At 42.6% G+C, this 19,957-nt stretch overlaps 1 long non-coding RNA gene across 1 annotated transcript; it reads left to right on the top strand.

The window, feature by feature from the left end:
* Nucleotides 1-11,021: 11,021 nt before the first annotated feature.
* LOC102122474 (uncharacterized) lies at nucleotides 11,022-15,577 on the top strand. The gene is made up of 3 exons (XR_006695928.2): nucleotides 11,022-11,198; nucleotides 13,564-13,715; nucleotides 14,522-15,577. It is a non-coding gene; the product is annotated as an uncharacterized lncRNA (long non-coding RNA).
* Nucleotides 15,578-19,957: the final 4,380 nt, after the last annotated feature.

Raw genomic sequence — 19,957 nt, 5'->3', positions numbered from 1 at the left:
CGTGAGGAGAGCACCAAGCCATTCATGAGAGATCAGCCCTGGTGACCCAAACACCCCCTACTAGGCCCACCACCAACATTGGAGGTCACATTTCAACACGAGACTTGGAGAAAACAAAACATCCAAGCCATATCATGCAGCAATAGGCAAGCAGAAAAGAACAGTCAGAAAAAAAGGACTGTAAGAACAGGATCAAAAACAGTTCCTTCACACAGAACCTTCTCATGAGCTTGATTCCCTCCACCCTGCCCAGACTTCTCACTGCTCAGTCACTGGTTCTACAGAAATATAGGAAAATTAACAGTAAATATTCGGAGTGGCATACAGATTGTTTTCTTAAGCGTAAAGTTAGTAATCTAAAGCAAAAACCTCCAGAAATCTCCCCGTCCCTCTTTCCTGCCATTCCTGTGTCCCCACTATAAAACAAAACTCAGTCAAAGATATCAGGTGCTGTTTTTTTGCATAGGCACCTATTTTGTGACTGTATCTTTTTTTTTTTAAAGGGGGCCATATTTTTTTGATGCTCATTTTTGTGTTTAAAAAATATTGGTTGAAATATGTAAGAAAATGACTCTAAGCCTTATAAGAAACAAACACACACACACACAAACATGCATTCACTTTATGGGATGTATATTAAGACTCATCAACCCTCAGATCATTGGGAGAGAGAGCCCTGTGGCCCACAAAGGGACAATAACAAAAGTATTCCTGCTACTTGTTGAGAACCACTAGCTTACCTCAGCTTCGAGTTCCTATTTTTGGTTCTTATTATGACACTTAGAAGAAAGCTTCATTAGCATTTTTACTTAAACAAAACCAAGGCACAATTAGCAGCTGCTTCAGGATTTTCAAACCCTGACATCTGGGAATTTCCCAGAAAGTGTTATGAATATTACAAGTAAAATCTGTTCAGGAGGGAAAATACAGCCTCTGACTCATTTGCCTGACCACACAGCAAGTGGAGTGCCATATATTTCTGGCACATAAGCCCTCCTGGGTATAGGTAGAATGACAATGATAACCCACAAGTGGCCGTGTTGTCCCATTTCCAGATGGTGGAAACCTGGAAAGCCACAGCTTTTCCACATGTGTTCATCAGCAGGACTATCAACAGCTGTTGCCAAGACTTGGCTTTCTGAGCTCCCAAATAGGACCAGGGAAGATTAGGTCAAACACACATATTTCATAAAGGCTGAGGATTGGTGTCTCATGTCGTGTTCTAGATTTTTATCACTGAACAGTGAATCATGCCTAAATGTATTGACTTAAAACAATAACCTTTAAGAAGTCCTTCTGGGTTTCTGTGCATCAGGGATTCAGGAAGGGCTCAGCTGGTTGGTTTTGGCTCAAGGTCAGTCATGTGGCTATAGTCAGATGGCTGGAGCAGGACCCTGAGGCTGGAGCAGCTGGCTGGGCATCATCTTCTCTCTCTCTTCTCCTTCTTCTCTCTTCTCTCTCCTCTCTTCTCTCTTTCTTTTCTCTTCTCTCCTCTCTCTCTCTCTTCTCTTTCCTCTCTCATCTCTCCTCTCTCCTCTCTCTCTCTCTCTCTCTCTCTCTCTCTCTCTCTCTCTCTCCCCCCAAGTAGTCACTACATGGACTAATTTGAGCACTCACTCACACAGAAGCTGAAGGCTCCATAGCAGATATTTCCATGAACAAGGCAGAAGCTCCACTGCCTATTATGACTTAGCCTCGGAGTCACAGAGCATCACATTCATCATACTCTGTTGGTCAAAACAGTCACAAACCCATGCAGATTCTAGGAAAGGGAACATAGACACCGCTGCCCTAATGAGAGGACTCACACTGTAAGAGGGGCATGTGGAATGGGAGGTATTACGGCTGCCATCTTTAGAAATTACAATTTGCCACAGGATGGGCTCCCTAGAAGCAGAGGTTGAAATAGGGGTTCTTTTGTGAGTTAAGGAAGAGGGAGAAGCTAAGCGAGGATGTAGCTTCAGGTGAAGTCCAGCTTCAACCTGATTTTGTAGGCAGCTCTGGTTCTTACATTGTCCGCAGCATTTGTCCCTCCTTGAGGCAAAAAAGTCGGGCTTTTGTATACATATATCAGTCAACCCTTAGTTTAGGGAAGCCCCAGGGGAAGGGTTGTAACTCCCAGGTATCTCGTAGACAGTCAACTCCTCTTGATTATAGGCATTTCCCAGACAAGGCTTGCTCTGTGAGTCTTTAATAGCAGTTAATAAAACGATCACCGGAGATCTGATTGGGACTGCAACAGCCTCAGCTACATTAAGATATGGGGGCAATTCAAGGTCTGTTTTATAGGGACTAGCAGGTAAGGACCTGAGTTTCAAAGTGAGTCCAGGGAATTAGTCCTTAGGATGGGAGATGGTGAAGGATTGAGCAGAAGGTGTGCATCTAAAGTGCCTAATCCAAACAGGATTTGGGGACCTAGCCAAAAGACACTTGGTGTTTAGGGCAGGAAGTCTACTTATTGCCATGAGCAAAAAACAAAATATATTGGTTCATGACATGAGAAAGTCAATAGACAGTGCTGACCCAGATTGGATCCAGGGCTCAAAAAGCATCTTCAAGGTGTAGCATTTTCTCTTTCTCTCTCTAACAGCTCTTCTTCTATCAGTTCTTTTTGTGGACTTTATTCTTAGGAGGTATGTCCCTTTTTGGTGGAAAGATGAATGCCAATAATGCCAGGCTTATATTCTCTCCTTCGCATACCCATGAGAAAAGGGCATTCCTTTCCTAATCAAGCTTACAATAGTTCCATCATTGAGTGCCATTGGCCTGATTAGCCTGACTTGATCATATGGCCATCTCTGAACCAATCACTGTGGCCAAGGTGATGTGATGCTCTGATGGGCCAGGCCTGGTTCACATGCCCACCTTTGGAGCTAAGGAGGGAGTTAATTTCACTGGAACCCCAAGGATTAAGGTGGACACCAACTGCAGCTGACCTTTCTGCTTTGTCAATCAGCTGACTCCAAAAGTGGAAAGAAGAAGCAATGTCACAGGAAAATCGGAAAGCGATTATACCAGAAATGGGATAAGACCAGACAGGAAAAATACCCCCAACAAAGGAAAGTAAAGATCATATGAGGAATCCAGTCACTGGTGAACTAGAACAGCAAGGTTAAAATGATCATGGTAAGCACAGTGACTCCATTCAGAGCCAAACATTCCTGAACCTATGTTGCATCAGATTCCTCTGCCCAGCGACAATCTGGATTCCAGAATTTAGAGCAAGAGTCACGCAGTTGAAGACTCCATCACCCAGGAGAGGCAGGTGGCTCCGGCTTTGGGGCTGGAGGATTTGAAAGCAGGCTAAAAAGTCATCACAATTTTGTTCTCCACTAGGCTAGAGGGTTTTAGTGGCCACAGAACTTTTAAAAACTCTACGTATAGATTTTGTTGGATCAAATCTTAAATAAAGATTAGAGGTTTGAAAAATAAAATCTATGAAAAGAGTCAAAGAAATTGGTGCTAATTAACCATGAAAAGCAAAATGAAACACACACATAGGCACACACACAACAGAGATGGGAAAGTATTTTAATTAAGTCATCTTCCCTATTAAAAAAAAGATGGTAACTAGCCATTCCTGAGCTCTACTGAGGATGAAATAAAAAGCAAATGGGCTTAATTGAAACATTGGGGAATTAAACATGAGAAGGAATTCTTTGTTCAACATTGGCCTAAATTTTAAGCTCTATTTAATTGTAAGCTTCCTCTGGGTAAAAGAATTGTGTCTTCTTCATCTTCCCCAAAGTTTGAAATGATGGATAACTGAAAACGCTGATAATAACAAAGAGAGAGACAGAGAACTGTATCAGCTTCTATAACTTTTGTGCATCAGGGATTTCTGAATACAAATGAATCTGATTTATCCATTGTATCATTTAGGAATATTTTGGCTGCAAGTACAAGACAACATGATCTTAGTGGTTTAAACAAATAGAGAAGTTTTTTTTACATAATTTTTTATATAACAGAAGCCTGAAGACAACAACTCTTGGCCCTGGTTTTCAGCTCATCATGCTATGGGCCTTTCCCTCATAGTTGCAAGATGACTGCTGCAGCACCAAGTATCACAGTGATCTTCCACTGGAGAGAAGAAGGAGGGAAGAGGCAACATGCATATCATGGAAGGATTTGCTTGCCCAAAAACCACAGAGTAAACAAGCACTTATGTCTCATTCATCAGAATTATGTAGCTTAGTCACCTCCAGCTGAAAGGTAGCTGTGTGCAAGGGGTCGTGTTATTTTTTGCAAATACACACCTGTGAACAAGGTGTGGACATGTAAATATTTGCCGTAGTCAGTGGTCTCATTTCTGGAATTTAGGCAGACCACTTGTTTCTCTCAATCTCAGCTTTCCTAGTTAATTTTTACCATTTACAATTGGCTCTATATTTTGGTTTGGGGAGTGCTTTTCCCAAGCTTAATTGTGAGGTTCTGGGACATTATTGATACTAAGAGATAGATATCCTGGCCATAGGTGTGGGCACATGATCTAGACCCAGCTACTCCTGATAATCCAGTCACCTGGTCCCAGTATTTTGTCTACAGATAGTCAGGTGGCCCTACCAAAAACAATCAGGTTTCTTCCCCAGAATTTTTAATTTAGAGATAAAGAGGTAGTATTATTTTTGGTGATACAGTTGGAAATGGATTATTGGCAAACATCTTCCCCACCATGTGGAGAAAGCGTATCTTTAGAAGGAGAAAATGTGACCACAACAACACAGAGATGTGTAGAGTTTAGAGAGCCCATGACAGCAAGAGAGAGAGAATAAACTACAGTCTTGACAATCTCACTTAAGCTTCTGAATCCAATTGTAAATGGACTTCCACTTACGTGAGCCATAAATTTCCCCTTCTTTCTCAAACTGGTATCATTGGATTTCTATCTAGTGCACATAAGAGTCTTGGTTAATTAAGAAATTGGACAAACACTCAATAATGTAAAGGCCATTTGTTTGGAATTAAGGAAATGATTTGCCAAGGGAAACCAGGGAAAACTTCATGTATTCGTATTAAGCTAATAAGATTTTTCTAGCACTTAGAAATTTCATGATATGCAAATGCTGTTGTCAGTTACATTTCTGTAATTGTTTTCTGTTTTTAGAGACTGTAGAAGGATCACTAACATGAGCTGCATAGGCTGGCGGCCCCTCTGCTGTCATTATTTTATGTACTGGAAAACACTGCTATGGGAAGACAGCCCGGTCAGATGGGGATGGCCTGGAATAGGGGCCAGGTATCTGTGTCACGGACTAGTACAAGTCTCTTGGCCTCTATGGGCTTCAGCTTCTTCACCTGCTCAACCAAAGGCATAACCGAGAGCCTTCTCAGGTCCCTTTCACCTCTACTGCTCTATGTCAGTATGATCGCTTAAATTAACTCCCTGATTTTACCTATAAGGCCCAGGGGCTCCCCGGTCACAGAGCCAGACACAGTTTAGAACCTAGACCTCCTGACTCAGACTGTCCTCTAGGACAGACCAACTTCTTTGCCAATTACAGAAGAGGAGCAGGGTTCTATTATGCTGTTAGCACTTACTTTCTTCGATTCCAGAGCATCCTATTTCACTCCATTTTTCCAAGAATGAAGAATGAGAGCCAGGTCCCAAACCCAGTCCCCAGTGGGCCACTTAACTCCCCTCTCTTCATGATTCAGGAGTTAGCCCTGTGACTGGCTGCAGTCTTGCAAATGCATGCACTTGGCACAGAAGGGACAGGAGAGAGTGTAAATGCATCCTGCAGGCCGACTGGGGCATCATGGGAAAAAAACCATTTGGTGTTCACATGCTATGGCAGTGGACCTCTGAGTGTATCATCGTCTGAGTGGGAGGTGTGCAGCCACCGAGAGGCTTGGCCACACACCAAAGAGGTGTCCTGCCACCTCCCTATCACCACTGTCACACCAACAAGAACAGTGTGGTGAGCAATCCACTGAGCCTGGGCCATGTCTCACCACAGTCATGTCTAGGGAAAGAGTCATAGGTGCTCCCGGGTGGTTAAAAATAAAAGGGTGGCATTTAGTTCTCAAATGTGTTTGAAAAATTATTTGTTCGCTAGATTTGATAATGCAGACAGAGACTTTGCTACTCTAAATTCCTTGTGTGTCTCCAGGCAGACTGCGATGTACTAAGGAGATTTCCTTCTATGAGAATCAGTCACTCACTCAGGGTTATCCTGCAATTTGATGAGGAAATCCCTTTTAAAAGGCACACCTTAGCTGAAAAAATGCATCCTGAAGAAATGCTGAACTAGATGATCCGACTAGATCAGAGCTTTCCAAACATTTCTGAACACGACCCACAGTCAGAAACGTGTTTCACCCCATGACCTGACACAAACACATCTATATGTAAAAAACTGACACAAAGCACTCAGGACACAAAACCAACTCCTACTTTGTGTAATGTATCCTGACAGTTGCATTGTGTTCTGCCCTCTTCTGTTTGATTCGGTTTCCATTTTTTTATGTTTCATTTTTTAGAGACAGGTCTTGCTCTGTCACCAGGCTGAAGTGCAGTAATCATAGCTCACTGCAGCCTCTGAACTTCAAGCCTGAAGCATCCTCCCACCTCAGGCTCCCGACTATCTGGGACTACAGGCATGCATCACTGTAACCAGCTAATTGTCTTGGGGACAAGAGTGCCTGTGCTGTCATCCCCGGTATCCTTTCACGTCCTCTTTCTGCCAACCCCAGGATCTCTTGGCATACATTTACCTCAGCCACACTCTTCAGTGCTCTGCATCCAGGCTACGCAGAGGCTGCCTGTTACAGGAGCCATGCATCCCTGAAGACTTGGAATAAGTCAAGATTTACATAATCCCAGAGAGATCCTTCCAAAATGTGATGGTAACTCTGTTCTGTGGTTGGAGTGGCTCCTCTGGGCGCCAGCAGCATAAACCCACCTTTCAACTCAGTCTGCAGCTCAGAAACACTACCTGATTCTAGACAGGTTTTTCAATGTAATAGGTAGAATTATTATGTCTTGTACATAAATTAAGACTTTACATTTTTATACTGCTAGTTAGAATGCATATAATGCAAATCCCTGTAGACTATGGTTACTTTGGGTTTCTGCTTTCCTGAAACTGCTACCCTCTGCAGACAGACTCTAATACCTAACAGAGCCAGATGCTTTTACTCATATTTGTCCAAAGTCTTGGACTCCCACCCTGAGCCCTAGCCTGGCCCCTCTCAACTTAGTAAAAATCCATGAGGAGACCTTGAAGAGAAAGCTAGAGCTTGTTGGGCAGGAACAGGCTCAGAAGGCTATTTGGCGGTGGTAGACATAGAACAGAGCTTTGAAGGATGGGCTAGGCCAGGGGAGACAGAGAAGGGATAGAGGCTATGGGGGCCAGCCCAGCGTGCTTCGGGGCCATTGATTAGGCAGTCTCAGGTATGGGCACAAAGGGTTGGAATAAAGTTTTAGGGCAAACAATATTTCTGCATTCCCTGGGTCTAGGAATGTTTCCTTCAGACATCTGTTTTGTCCTCATTAGAAGGGACAGAGATGCTGTTTTCTATATTTTTGCATTGCCGGAGCTCAGCACAGTGGCATATGGCAGGAATGCAATAAAAGTTCATTGAATGATTGAGTGAGTGGGTGAGTGAAAGCATTGCACAGGTTCACAAGATATTTGTGCTACTTAAGTGCTTATTTGTTTTCCAACATTTTATTATGAAAAATTTCAAACCCAGTGAAAAATTAAAATCATGGAGTGATCACACATACATTCTCCACCCAAATTCTAAATTTTACGGCTTATTGTGCAGGCTTTGTCACGTATCTAGCCATCAGTTCAACCATCTACCTATCCATCCATTGTATTTTTTTGATGCATTGCAAAGTTGCGGACACAAATATGCTTTACCTCTACTCATTTTAGCATGCACATCATTAACTACAGTCCAATATTTGTTGGCATTTCTGTTTTTTCCTTTTTAAAATTAAAAAAAATAATTATGCCCAAACAGACATAATATCAAACTTACTGTCCTAACCATTTTCAAGTGTACAGTTCAGTAGCATTAAAAACATTGCATTGCTGTGCAACCATCACCACCATCCATCTCTGTAACTCTTTCATCTTGCAAAACTGAAGCCCCATATTCATTAAACAATAACTCCCTCATTCCCCTCTCTTCCTAGGCCCTGGAAACCACCATTTTACTTTTCGTCTCTCACAATTTGACTACTCTACATACTTCATATAAATAGAATAATACAGTGTTTGTCCTTTTGTGACTGGCTTATTTCACTTTGTATGCGCTCCAGGTTCATTCATGTTGTAGCATGTGTCAGAGTTCCCTTCCTTTTTAAAGGCTAAATAATATTCCATTGTATGCATATATTACACTTTGCTTATCCATTCATCTGTCATTGGACACAGAGCTGCTTCCACCTGTTGGCTATTGTGAATAATGTTTCTACGAACAGGGGTGTACAAGTATCTGTTGAAGTCTCTGTTTTTAATTTTTGGGGTATATACTCAGAAGTGGAATTGCTGGATGAGATGATAATTCTATTTCTAGTTTTTTGAGGAACTTCCACACTGTTTTCCACAGTGAATGCACCATTTTACATTACTACCAGTAATGCACAAGTTTAAATTTTTACACAACTTCCCAACATATTTTTTTTCATACTAGCCATCCTAACGGATGTGAGGTGCTGTCTTAGTACATTTTTGTGTTACTAGAAAGGAATATCTGAGGGTCTGTTCCATGGTAAGCAGGTCTATCCAAACCTACCCCCAAAGGCCAAGGAAGATGAAAGACCAAAGAAAGAAGCTGACAAATCCAATTTCTTAGAAAAAAATATTTAACAGAGATTTATGAACAGAAGCCATGTCTTGGGCAGCCATAAGACAAGATGGTGGATCCCCACACTGTTACTCCCCAGACCCACGGCTTATATACCATAAGGAATTTGCCTAAGGACAGGGTTTATGGTAAATATGTGAAAATAGATATCTTAGAGGTATTCCCAGAACTGGGGTTAATAAGAAGTCAACATGGCAGATTAGCATCCAAGATGGAGTTGCTTTAGTCTCCTCAGACTGGGTAATTTATAAAGAAAAGGGGTTTATTGGTTCATGGTTATGAAGGCCGCACAAGAAATATGGTACCAGCATCTGCTTCTGGTGAGAACTTCAGGCTGCGTCCATTTGTGGCAGAAGGTGAAGAGAGCTCATGTGTACAGAGATCACATGGCCAGAAAGTAGGAAAGAGGGATGGGGGGAGGTGTCAGCCTCTTTTGAACAACAGCTCTCATGGGAACTAATAGAGTGAGAACTCACTCATCCCCATGCCCAGGGAATTAATCTATTTATGAGGAATCTGCCTCCCTGACCCAAACACCTCTCATTAAGCCCTACCACACACTGAGGGTTAAATTTCAACACAACATTTGGAGGGGTCAAATTTCAACATGAGATTTTGAAGGGTCAAGCAAGCCAAACTATAGCCGGTGGTATCTGTGGTGTTGATGTGCATTTCGCTAATGATTAGTGATGTTAAGCACCTTCTTATGTGCCTTTTGACCACTTGTGTGTCTTCTTTGGAGAAATGTCTACTCAAAGTCCTTTGCCTCTTTTTGCCTTTTGAGGTAAAATTTACATAGGATAAAGTGTACAAATCTTAAGTGTGCCATTAGATGGGTTCTGACAAATGCATCTCAAACTGTGTCAAGGTACAGAACATTACCATCACCCCAGACAGTTCCTTCAGATTCCTTCTCAGTAATCCACTCCCTCCACCCTCCAGACACAACCACGATCCTGGTTCTTAAAAGTCTGTCATAGATTAGTTTTGCCTGTTATAGAACTTTAACTATGTGGATTCATACAGTATGTGCTCTTTTGCATCTGGCTTCTTTCACTCGGCATAATGGTCTTGAGATTCACCCATGTTCATTCCTTTTGATCGCTGAGCAGTATTCTTTTGCATGAATAGGCCAGAGTTTCTTTATTCTTTTGTTGATGGACTGGACTGTTTCCAGTTTGGGGATATAATGAATAAACCCTTTTAAGAGCTTATGTTTTATTATAACAAAAGCAAAATGTCATGAGCTTGAAGCCTTGATAAAAATCTCCCACTAAGCCTAATATCCTTTTGGATAGAAAAATAAACAAATCAATAAGTTCTACCCTTTGTGGAGGGCTTATAATGTGCCAGGCTGTCTGCTGAGAGTTTTCCTTCCATGAATCATTCCATTTAATCCTCACACCCCCATTTTCCAGATGAGTAAACAAAGGTTTACAGCAGGACACTGACTTGCCCAAAATCTAATAGCCTGTGTGTGGCAGACCCTATTTTGCCTTTTGAGAAGTGCTGTGAGCTTCAATAGTGATCCCAAGGCCAAGAAAAGATGAGTATGGTGTTTTGCTTTCTCAGTTATCACACTTTATTATGATACTGATGTCATTTTTATTTGCCCTCTGTGATGAGCATTAATTATATCATGGGAAAGGGGAGAGCCAAGGATTGCAACTTTAGAAATAAAGACCATTCCCTTACTAAGAAATCTTTGGAGACAGCAAGGAGCTTTAAAAAAATTAATGGTATATTAAAATTTTTCTATTACAAAATGTTAGAAAATAATAAGAACACCAAAAGAAAAGTGCCCGATCAGCCTGTTGTCCAAATGTAAAAGTAGATATAACCAAATTGGAAAGTTTTGGCAGAAAGCTTGTAGAGGAAGGAAGGAAAGATTTACGACTAGTGTTTATCTAGTGTACACGAAGTGCCAGGAAAGCCCCCTGCTGGATAACCTACATATGTTTAACTCATTCCAGCTTCCCAGCAGCCTCAGTAGCCCTTCTTCCCTTCTTTTTTAGTAATGGAACTCCTGGCTTTTAGCTAAACTTGTGGTCTCCCAGAAAAAAGATTTCTTGCAGCTTCCTTGAAGGTTGGGTTTGGCATGTGACTGAATTTGACCAATGGGATGTCAACTGAAGGGTCGTGTACAACTTCCAGGAAGGGAGTGACCTTAAAGGGGATTGTGCCATTCTTTGCCCCTTCCGCCTTCTGGATGAATGAAAGCAGAAGCAGTGGTTGGAGCTAGAGCAGCTATTTAGGACTATGAGATGGAAGAAATTTGGTGACAACAGCAGAACAAAACTACAGAAATCTTGGGTACTTGATGACCACAGAGCCGCCATACAAACTCTGGACTGTAATTTCCAGAGATTGCTTATGTGAGAAAGAAATATACTTCTGTTAGGCTACTGTTACTCTGTGTTTTCTGTCAGTTCTGATACAGGAGGCATTGTCACCCCATTTTACAGACGAAGAGACAGAGTCTCAAGTTTCCACAGCTGGTGTGCACTTTAGTTCCTCAAGGACAGTAATGCCCCACCCTTGAGGTTGGTTGATTCACTCAACTCCCAAAGCTGATAATGTTGAGGTGCCAAAAAAAGTGTCCCCTTCAGGTTTCACTCACTGGAGCTCTGTCATCTGCCCACAGATATGGAAACATGCCACTAAAGGTTAGCCCCGGAGGGACTTTAAGTCAGCTTTCAAAGAACAACAGATCTGGTTTCATGACTCTGGGAAAATTACCATCCAAGCCTGTTTCTTCTTCTCTAAAATGGAAAGGATAGTAAAAGTACCCGCGACAGAGTTGTTGGGAGGACCAAGCAAGAGGATGCACAGCGCCTGGCCCTGACCAAATGAACAATAAGTGGGAGTTTTTATTATTAGTCCCTGGGCTGGGCTGGAATCAGACCCCCTGGTTATTTCTTTTTCCGTATCTTCCTTTCTTCCATTTTGGAGCTTTTCCCCTCCAGCCCCTGTCCCCAAACAAGATTAAACAAATGTGTCTTTTCTCCTTGCAGACTGTGCTCGCCAGGCCACCCTCAGCTCTGTCCACACAAGTCCCTCCTACGATCAGCTGCACCCTAGGCTCAGCTGGGAAACAAAACATGCCCTGCATGGTTGCCACACTCTAGCCATGGGCCTCAGTTTTCAAGCACCAGGCAGTTTTAGCAAGAAAACTGTTGTTCCTAAAATCAGGACCGCATTTCTTATATTTCCACTGCTGATTCTCAAAAAATGTTGGCACAAACAAACCCAAACCACGAGGCAGCAAAATTAGTCTTCAAAGTCCTCCTGTAAGTTAAACGCCCTCTGAAAGGTACCTGCAGAATCCATATCCAGGTCCCTGTAGGGCTGTCTTCTGGGGGTCTGCTTTGAGCTTTGAGCAGGGGAGGCTCCAGCACAATGCAACTGTCTGGGTGTGATTCTCCAGCCTCGACTGTCTGTCAAATGAATCCTTCTTATCTGGTAATGAATACTGTACAGATTAATGCAGTGGATCCCCATCCATAGACCAGGAGGCTCTTTGGGGGAGACAGAGATGATCTTCAAATCCGTCGATAAGCTTATTGTCCATGGACCAATCTCTTCTGTGTCTCCCACAGGGTTCTACCACTATATTTCAAATATATATGTGTGTATATATATATATGTGTGTGTGTATATATATATAGTCATTGTGATGAATAAAATACTTATTAAAAAGAATTATGTAAGATTAGATAATCAATAGACATGAAATACACCCTACTATCATGCTAGGGTTAACCAACTCCTAGCTTAATGCCATTCAACAAGAACTTCCTAGAAATAGTCCCATAGCTAGTGACTTTCATGGTGGAGCTTCAGACAACAAAAACAAGTCAGGGAATGAATACTTGGAGGCCACCAGAGCATTTGGCCATCTTCAAACCACGTTGAGATGGAAGCTCAGCTTGCGTGCAGTCCAGCTGAGAACTGGACTAAGAACTGAGAAACAGCAACCCAAAGCCTTGTGCCCAGAGAGCACAGCATGACCACCTCCTCCACTACCCTAGTGTGGGAAGGAGTGTCAGGACCCACGTGCGTCAAGCACCCAGTGCTCAGCAATCACAACCACAGGCGGCAGGGAGATGAGGCAGAAAGGGTGAGGGAAGTAGCAGTGAGAATGTGTGTGGGCAGGAAAGCTACTAACCCTCTCGTTTCAGCTACAGTTATCTAACTGCAAGCAACAGAAATCCACTCCGGGCAACCTAAGTCAGAAAGGAAGATAAACTGAAGAACCAGAACTCAGAAAGTGAAGAGGGGAGATTGTGGTAGAAGCTACTTTGAGGGAGAGATGAATACTTTTCAAACATTTTCTATCTGCCTGTTACTCAATCAAGATTGGGTTCTTTGGGAAGAGGGTATGACTGGCCAGGAGAGAGCAGGATACCATGAGTGGTGGCTTCCTGGCATCTGTTCACCAACACGGGGGAAGAAAGCACATCCCTCAAAGAAAGCCAGGATGCTGGCACCAGAAAAAGGGGGAAGGATGCTGAGCATGGAGCGGACAGAGATGTCTATTCTCTCTCTTGTACTGCCTCTTTTCATCTGTAAAATGGGAACAACTGTTGGCTACATTGTGAAAATGTAATGAGATAACACAGAGCACAGTGTGGCTTATGGGAAGTGCCTAATATGTAATAATTTCAAATAATTTTAGCTAAATAATTTTAGCTTACCATCTTAATTTTTGATTCAGTTCTATCTGAATTTTTCCTCCAGAGAATGAAGATACTCTCATTACCTCTGCGAAGAATGCATCCTAGCACGGATCAAAGATCTTGCAAGTCCAACCACATCATTTTACAGTTCTGAACCTCAACTTAGAGAAAGCAGTGGATCTTTATACATTTGACACTTCCCTTCCCTCTAGGGTAATAAAAAATGAGCCTAGTTTTGCATAAGTCCTTTTCTGTAGGCTGGGGCTCTGAAGGAAGTGAACCCCATGGCCAATCCATCTGAAGTCAAAGTTAATAGGGCTATTATACTAAAGATGTGGTATTAGAGATCTCCCTCTCGCACCGCGTTCTTTATGGTGCATGGCCAATTGCCCACTGAGGAAGGTATTGCAACTGGAGCAATTGTATTCCAAAAGCATATCATTTTGTTTTTATTCCCACTGACAAGCACATACTCTTTTCTTTAAACAACAACAAAAAAGTGACTATTGGTCAAAGTTACATTTTGCCCACACATTTTTCAACTTTTGGGATTGTATATTCCAGGCTGGATATGGGCACTAACCAGGCGCTTCCCGATGGATGGGCTTGGCTGTTTTCTCCATGGTTCCTTGGCTCGAATTTTTGCCAACTTACATATTTTTGCTTAGTTTTGACATCTTCTTTCCATCAAACCAGATGTTTCTGTTTCTTTGCAATGTTAGTTTTTCCCCATCAAAAGCATGAAATTTGACCAATTATTTACTGATAGAGTTATTGAAAGATGAAGCTATGGCAAGTTACAAGTTTCAAAATCCATCTCTGGTGAGTTTGAAATAATTGACTATATGATATGGTAGATATCAATTATATGATAGACCTTTCAGGGTTTTTTTAAATGTTAAAAATAAAGTGATAACACTGGCCTTAGCATATTAATGATTTTGGTTTTCATCCTAAGAACAATGGGAAGACATTAATCTTTGGCAGAGGATAAAGTGACCAGATTTGTGTTTCAACAGATCTCTGTAGCTATTGCAAATGGATTGGAGAAGATGAGTGGGAGTGAGAAGAGTGTAACAGAATCAGATAAAAACCTGTCACGTTACTATGAGCAGGAGATGAGGCAGCCTGGACCAAGATGGTGGCAGAGAGAAAAAAATTGTTTGAGAGAATTGATTAAACTAGATGGTTAGCACAGATAGAGTTGAATCAAAAATTAAGATGGTAAGCTAAATAATTTTACACACAAAAAGGCAAAGTTGCATTCATAATTAATCTCTCCTTCAGACTGAATATTACAGCCAAAATATAGCCATTGGTGTTGCAATCACTTCCTTTGGGTTTGTATCCAAGGTCAAGAATGTCAGCATCCAAAGACCCAAATTCTTAATGTTTTTAGTTGATAAAGTTTATTCAAGGTAGACAGCCTGTGCTGAATAACTTAGCCTTCCACAAATTTCAAGAAAAATCCATTCTGCCTCTTCTCCGCCACAGACACACTTTAGTTGAACATTAAGCATATTTGTTAAAGAAACATTCTCCTTGTGCATTTTCTCCCAAGATGGATGGTGTTCTTACTCAGAGTTATAAGTGTCAGAATAAAGAATGCCCATGAGGTTGAATTGTATTATGTTATAGTAAAGTGAGATAAACATTCTCAGAAACATGCTTGTGACTTAAAAACAAAACAAAACAAAACAAACAAACAAAAAAACAACAAACCACTTTCCGTACAGGAATTATACTTCGGGGACAGAAACTTTTCTTTATAATTTTTACAGCTGCACACAGATAAAGTATATGAAAAAGGCACAACACATCAATTATGAAAACATGGCTACACTTTAAGAGAACACAGATTTTTTCCAGATCCATCTTAAATCTCAGGAATTCCAGATCAAGACAGGCATGAATGCTCTTGTTGCTAAAATCACTCTGATTTCCTTCTTGTTAAACACTTTACTCAGCAACATTATAGATTAGCATCAAAAAATTGTTTGTAGGTGAAAAACTGTTTGGAAAAGGACATCTTATTAGCCACGCTATTTACAAGTAAAAGCCGATTCTGGTTCTCCTGAATGAAAAGAAGACTAATTGGAGGATATCTGGGGCTTACTAACTTGATTTTAGGCTAGAGGGGCAGTCCCAGAACCAGGTAGGTCCTGAAAAGGGCCATGTCACAGTAACTACTCGATCCGAGCTTCTCCTCAGTCTGAGATGTACCATGGCCACTGCTTGCCCCATGTGTACAGGATTCGGAGTCTTCAGGGAAAGTTGGGCGCAAATGGTAGAGTCCTTTTCCCTGGCTGTGTTCCCACCTCCTAAAGCCCCACATAATGGAAAATCCCTCAAGAGGAGGCAGTCACAGAACGAAGTGGAGGCCAGGCAGCCTGTGAACGATCAATGTGGTACAAGGCTCCTATCCTCTGTATGGCCACCTCTCAAGTTGTTCTTTCCTAGGTTCCTTATTAAATTTGATAGATTTATCCAAAACTGTTATGAATTCAGATCCTACCAATCTGATATTACAAGAGCTCACACAGGGGAAGGAATGGAGTTTTTTTTCTTTTTCTTTTTTTTTTTTTTTTGAGACGGAGTCTTGCTCTGCCGCCCAGGCTGGAGTGCAGTGGCCGGATCTCAGCTCATTGCAAGCTCCGCCTCCCGGGTTCACGCCATTCTCCTGCCTCAGCCTCCCGAGTAGCTGGGACTACAGGCGCCCGCCACCTCGCCCGGCTAGTTTTTTGTATTTTTAAAGTAGAAACGGGGTTTCACGGTGTCAGCCAGGATGGTCTCGATCTCCTGACCTCGTGATCCGCCCGTCTCGGCCTCCCAAAGTGCTGGGATTACAGGCTTGAGCCACCGCGCCCGGCCAGGAATGGAGTTTAACAGTAATGTTGACAAAGAAAAAGAAAGTTTTTAACAAAAGGTATCAATAAAACAGAAGACTGTTTAACTACTTAATTGTTTGGGGACCCTGATGAATTTAATGATAGTCAAACTACCCAAGGAGGTAAGCTACTGAGGCTGAAATTTTGGTGCTCTCTCTCTCTCTCTTATAGACAGGGTCTGGCTCTGTCATCCAGGCTGCAGTGCAGTGGCACAATCATGGCTCACTGCAGCCTCCAAATCTTGGGTTCCAGCAATCCTCTGGTCTCAGCCTTCCCAATAGTCGGGACCACAGGTGCATGCCACCATGCCTGGCAATTTTTTTTAATTTTTAATTTTTGCAGACAGGGGCTCACTATGTTGCCCTGGCTGATCTCAAACTTCTAGCCTCAAGTTATCTTTCCACCACAGCCTCGCAAAGTACTGGGATTACAGGCATGAGCCACTTTGCCTGGCCTTTCTTTCTTTGTCAAAATTTAGCCTATAAGTGGTAGCCCTTAAAATGTATTTCTAAATTGCTTGTGAACAATTAAGTTTGACTTTAAAAAAAAAAAAAAAAAAAGGAAGAAGAAACCCGATTATTCAGACCTTGCACTAATTCAGGCTTTCTTTCCTACCAATAAGCACCTTTTAAGACGGTCCCTTGTGTCATTAGCATCTTCATCAATGTTTCAACAGGAAAGACTACTTACGTCTGCACAACATTTTTCAAAATATTTTCGTGTTTATTATCCAGTTTTTTTTTTTTTTTTTTTTTTTTTTTTTTTTTTTTGAGACGGAGTCTCGCTCTGTCGCCCAGGCTGGAGTGCAGTGGCGCAATCTCGGCTCACTGCAAGCTCCACCTCCCGGGTTCACGCCATTCTCCTGCCTCAGCCTCCCGAGTAGCTGGGACTACAGGCGCCCGCCCCTGCGCCCGGCTAATTTTTTCTATTTTTAGTAGAGACGGGGTTTCACCATGGTCTCGATCTCCTGACCTTGTGATCCGCCCACCTCGGCCTCCCAAAGTGCTGGGATTACAGGCGTGAGCCACCACGCCCGGCCTATTATCCAGTTTCTAGCACTATAAGGTATACAGGATGGAAACATTATTTCCATTTTATAGACCAGGATCCCGACACCAACACTAGTAACTTACCCCAAGTAAGCCCCAGTAAGTACCTACAGTGTTCTTTTCTTATACTTACCATGGGCCCTTGTTGCTATGTTTTTATTTCTTTCAAAACTCACCTCTTATTACTGTTCCAGAAGCAAATCAAAAATCTATAACAATGAAAGAAATCAATGCCAAGCCTATTCACCAACAAGCGCTTACTGAGCACTGCTGTATCATTAGGGAAGAGGGTAACCTGCCGTAACAAAGAGACCCTAAGTACTGGGGCTCAAACAAATTAGAATTTTGTTTCTTTCACCCAGTAGTACAGACCCAATAGTCCAGAGGTCTTGGGAAGTACAGGGAGGTCAATACATGGACCCAGGTTTGTTTTAGCTTGTTTTTGCTGCTCTACCATCTTCTAAAGCAGAGATTCCCAAGTTTTTTCAGTTCACAGCTCCCCTAGTATCTCAGTAATTTTTTCATGGCACCTATAGGTCAAAAGAAATACCCAGAAAATTTGTTTATGAATTAATCAGGTCCAAATAATTTAACAATTAATTATGTCCTGAAAACATAGTCGCCACTTCAGGAACATTTACTTTATTTTTAAATGATCACAATTTCTTTTTTTTTTTTTTTTTTTTTTTTTTAAGACGGAGTCTCGCTCTGTCGCCTGGGCTGGAGTGCAGTGGCCGGACCTCAGCTCACTGCAAGCTCCGCCTCCCGGGTTCCCGCCATTCTCCTGCCTCAGCCTCCCGAGTAGCTGGGACCACAGGCGCCCGCCACCTCGCCCGGCTAGTTTTTTGTATTTTTAGTAGAGACGGGGTTTCACCGTATTAGCCAGGATGGTCTCGATCTCCTGACCTCGTGATCCGCCCGTCTCGGCCTCCCAAAGTGCTGGGATTACAGGCTTGAGCCACCGTGCCCGGCCTGATCACAATTTCTTAATAATGGGAGGTGTATGCCTGTTGGGCACTGAACAGTTACTCAAACCTTGGGCTCAGATTGAATACTGCCATTGTCATTTTCTATTTCACACTGAATTTTTCACAATGTGGTTTTTTGTTTGTTTGTTTTATCATAGCAACCATCTGAAACTCCAGATACTAGGCAAAACCATCAAAACTAGTGGTTTTGCTCAGTATCTGACAGATGTTAAGGAGTTTCTTTCAAAAATCTAAACTATCTTGCAGCATTCCTATGTGTTCACTGAGGCTCCTCAGAGAGCCTCAGCACACAGCTTGAGAAGCATGATGGTACAAGTCACCATGCTATGTCTAGATATGGCTCTGCTGGAGGAGTGATACCTTCTGACCTCCCTGGCAGCCACTTCCTCCGTCCTTCCCAGGTTCCTGTGTCATGTCAGGAGGACCAAGGGCTGATGATTTGACCAGCAATTTCCCAGCTACCATTCCTCAGCCAGGAGGAACCAAGCTCTCCCATCCAGTTTGCCTTACTCCAGTGAGAAGCCTGAAGCAAAACCCAACCCATTTAAAAAGTAAAGGCAATGATTTGTAGGCTCCTGCATGTATTCTGAAATTACCTACCTTCCTCTCATCCTGTGCTCACTGGCATATGACAGACAAGACTGAAAACTGGATTGAATTGTGAGGAAAGAACAAGTTTCCCCAGCTCCCAAGCCTGTTCCATCCGAATACTGGAAACTATGTGTAAGTCTTAAATAGCAGGGTGTGTGAAGAATCCATTCAAATTAGAGTAGAATATTATGGAGACACCCCAGGCTCCTCCTGGGGAAGGAGATCTGAACCATCAGGCATCTCAGGAACTGCTTAGTGGCGAGGTAGTGTCAAGGCAATTCAGTGTGGTGAGTGCCACACGCAGCCTCCATGCCAATGGGTGAGAAGACTAATTGTCTTTGATTAGGACTGAATTTGGTTCTGCTTCAAACACTTAGTCTACTGGATGGTAGAAATGAAATCTCAGGCCGTTTAGGCTTTCCCATGCTGTTACACAGAACAATATGAAATTGCTGCTATTTGATCATTTCTAAACTATAAAAACAGCAACTACATGTGGCCCAGATGACAATTTATCTCCACCATTCCCAGGGTTTGTGACAGACATGATCCCAGGGGCACTTGGTTTCCATCGCCACCCACTCTGTAGTGCCTCTGAGATGTCCTCGCTGCCCTGTGCTCTCCATCATTGGTCCACGAAGACCTCCTCTGCCCTAGCCCCATCAGCAATGGCTCCCTGAAGCTGGAGTTAATCCTCTCAGTGATTTCCACATCCCCCTGGGGTGCTACTGTGAAAGATCTGTGGCAGGAATGAGGCACAGTCCCCTTCCTCAGTGACATTTACCAACAGCCAAACTCTCGTGGTCCCTACGGCTCTCTTCTCTCGCGCTCTCTGGAGTGAGAAGAACCAGCTCTTGCAACTTCATTTACTCTTCCGAGTCAATTGCTTCTGGCAATTGACTTAGTACCTGAACTCCTTTAATGCTCAGGGTTTTGAG

This window comes from Macaca fascicularis, chromosome 2, assembly GCF_037993035.2.
Source record: "Macaca fascicularis isolate 582-1 chromosome 2, T2T-MFA8v1.1".
Classification (NCBI taxonomy): domain Eukaryota; kingdom Metazoa; phylum Chordata; class Mammalia; order Primates; family Cercopithecidae; genus Macaca; species Macaca fascicularis.
This window is presented reverse-complemented; position numbering and strand designations above follow the sequence as displayed.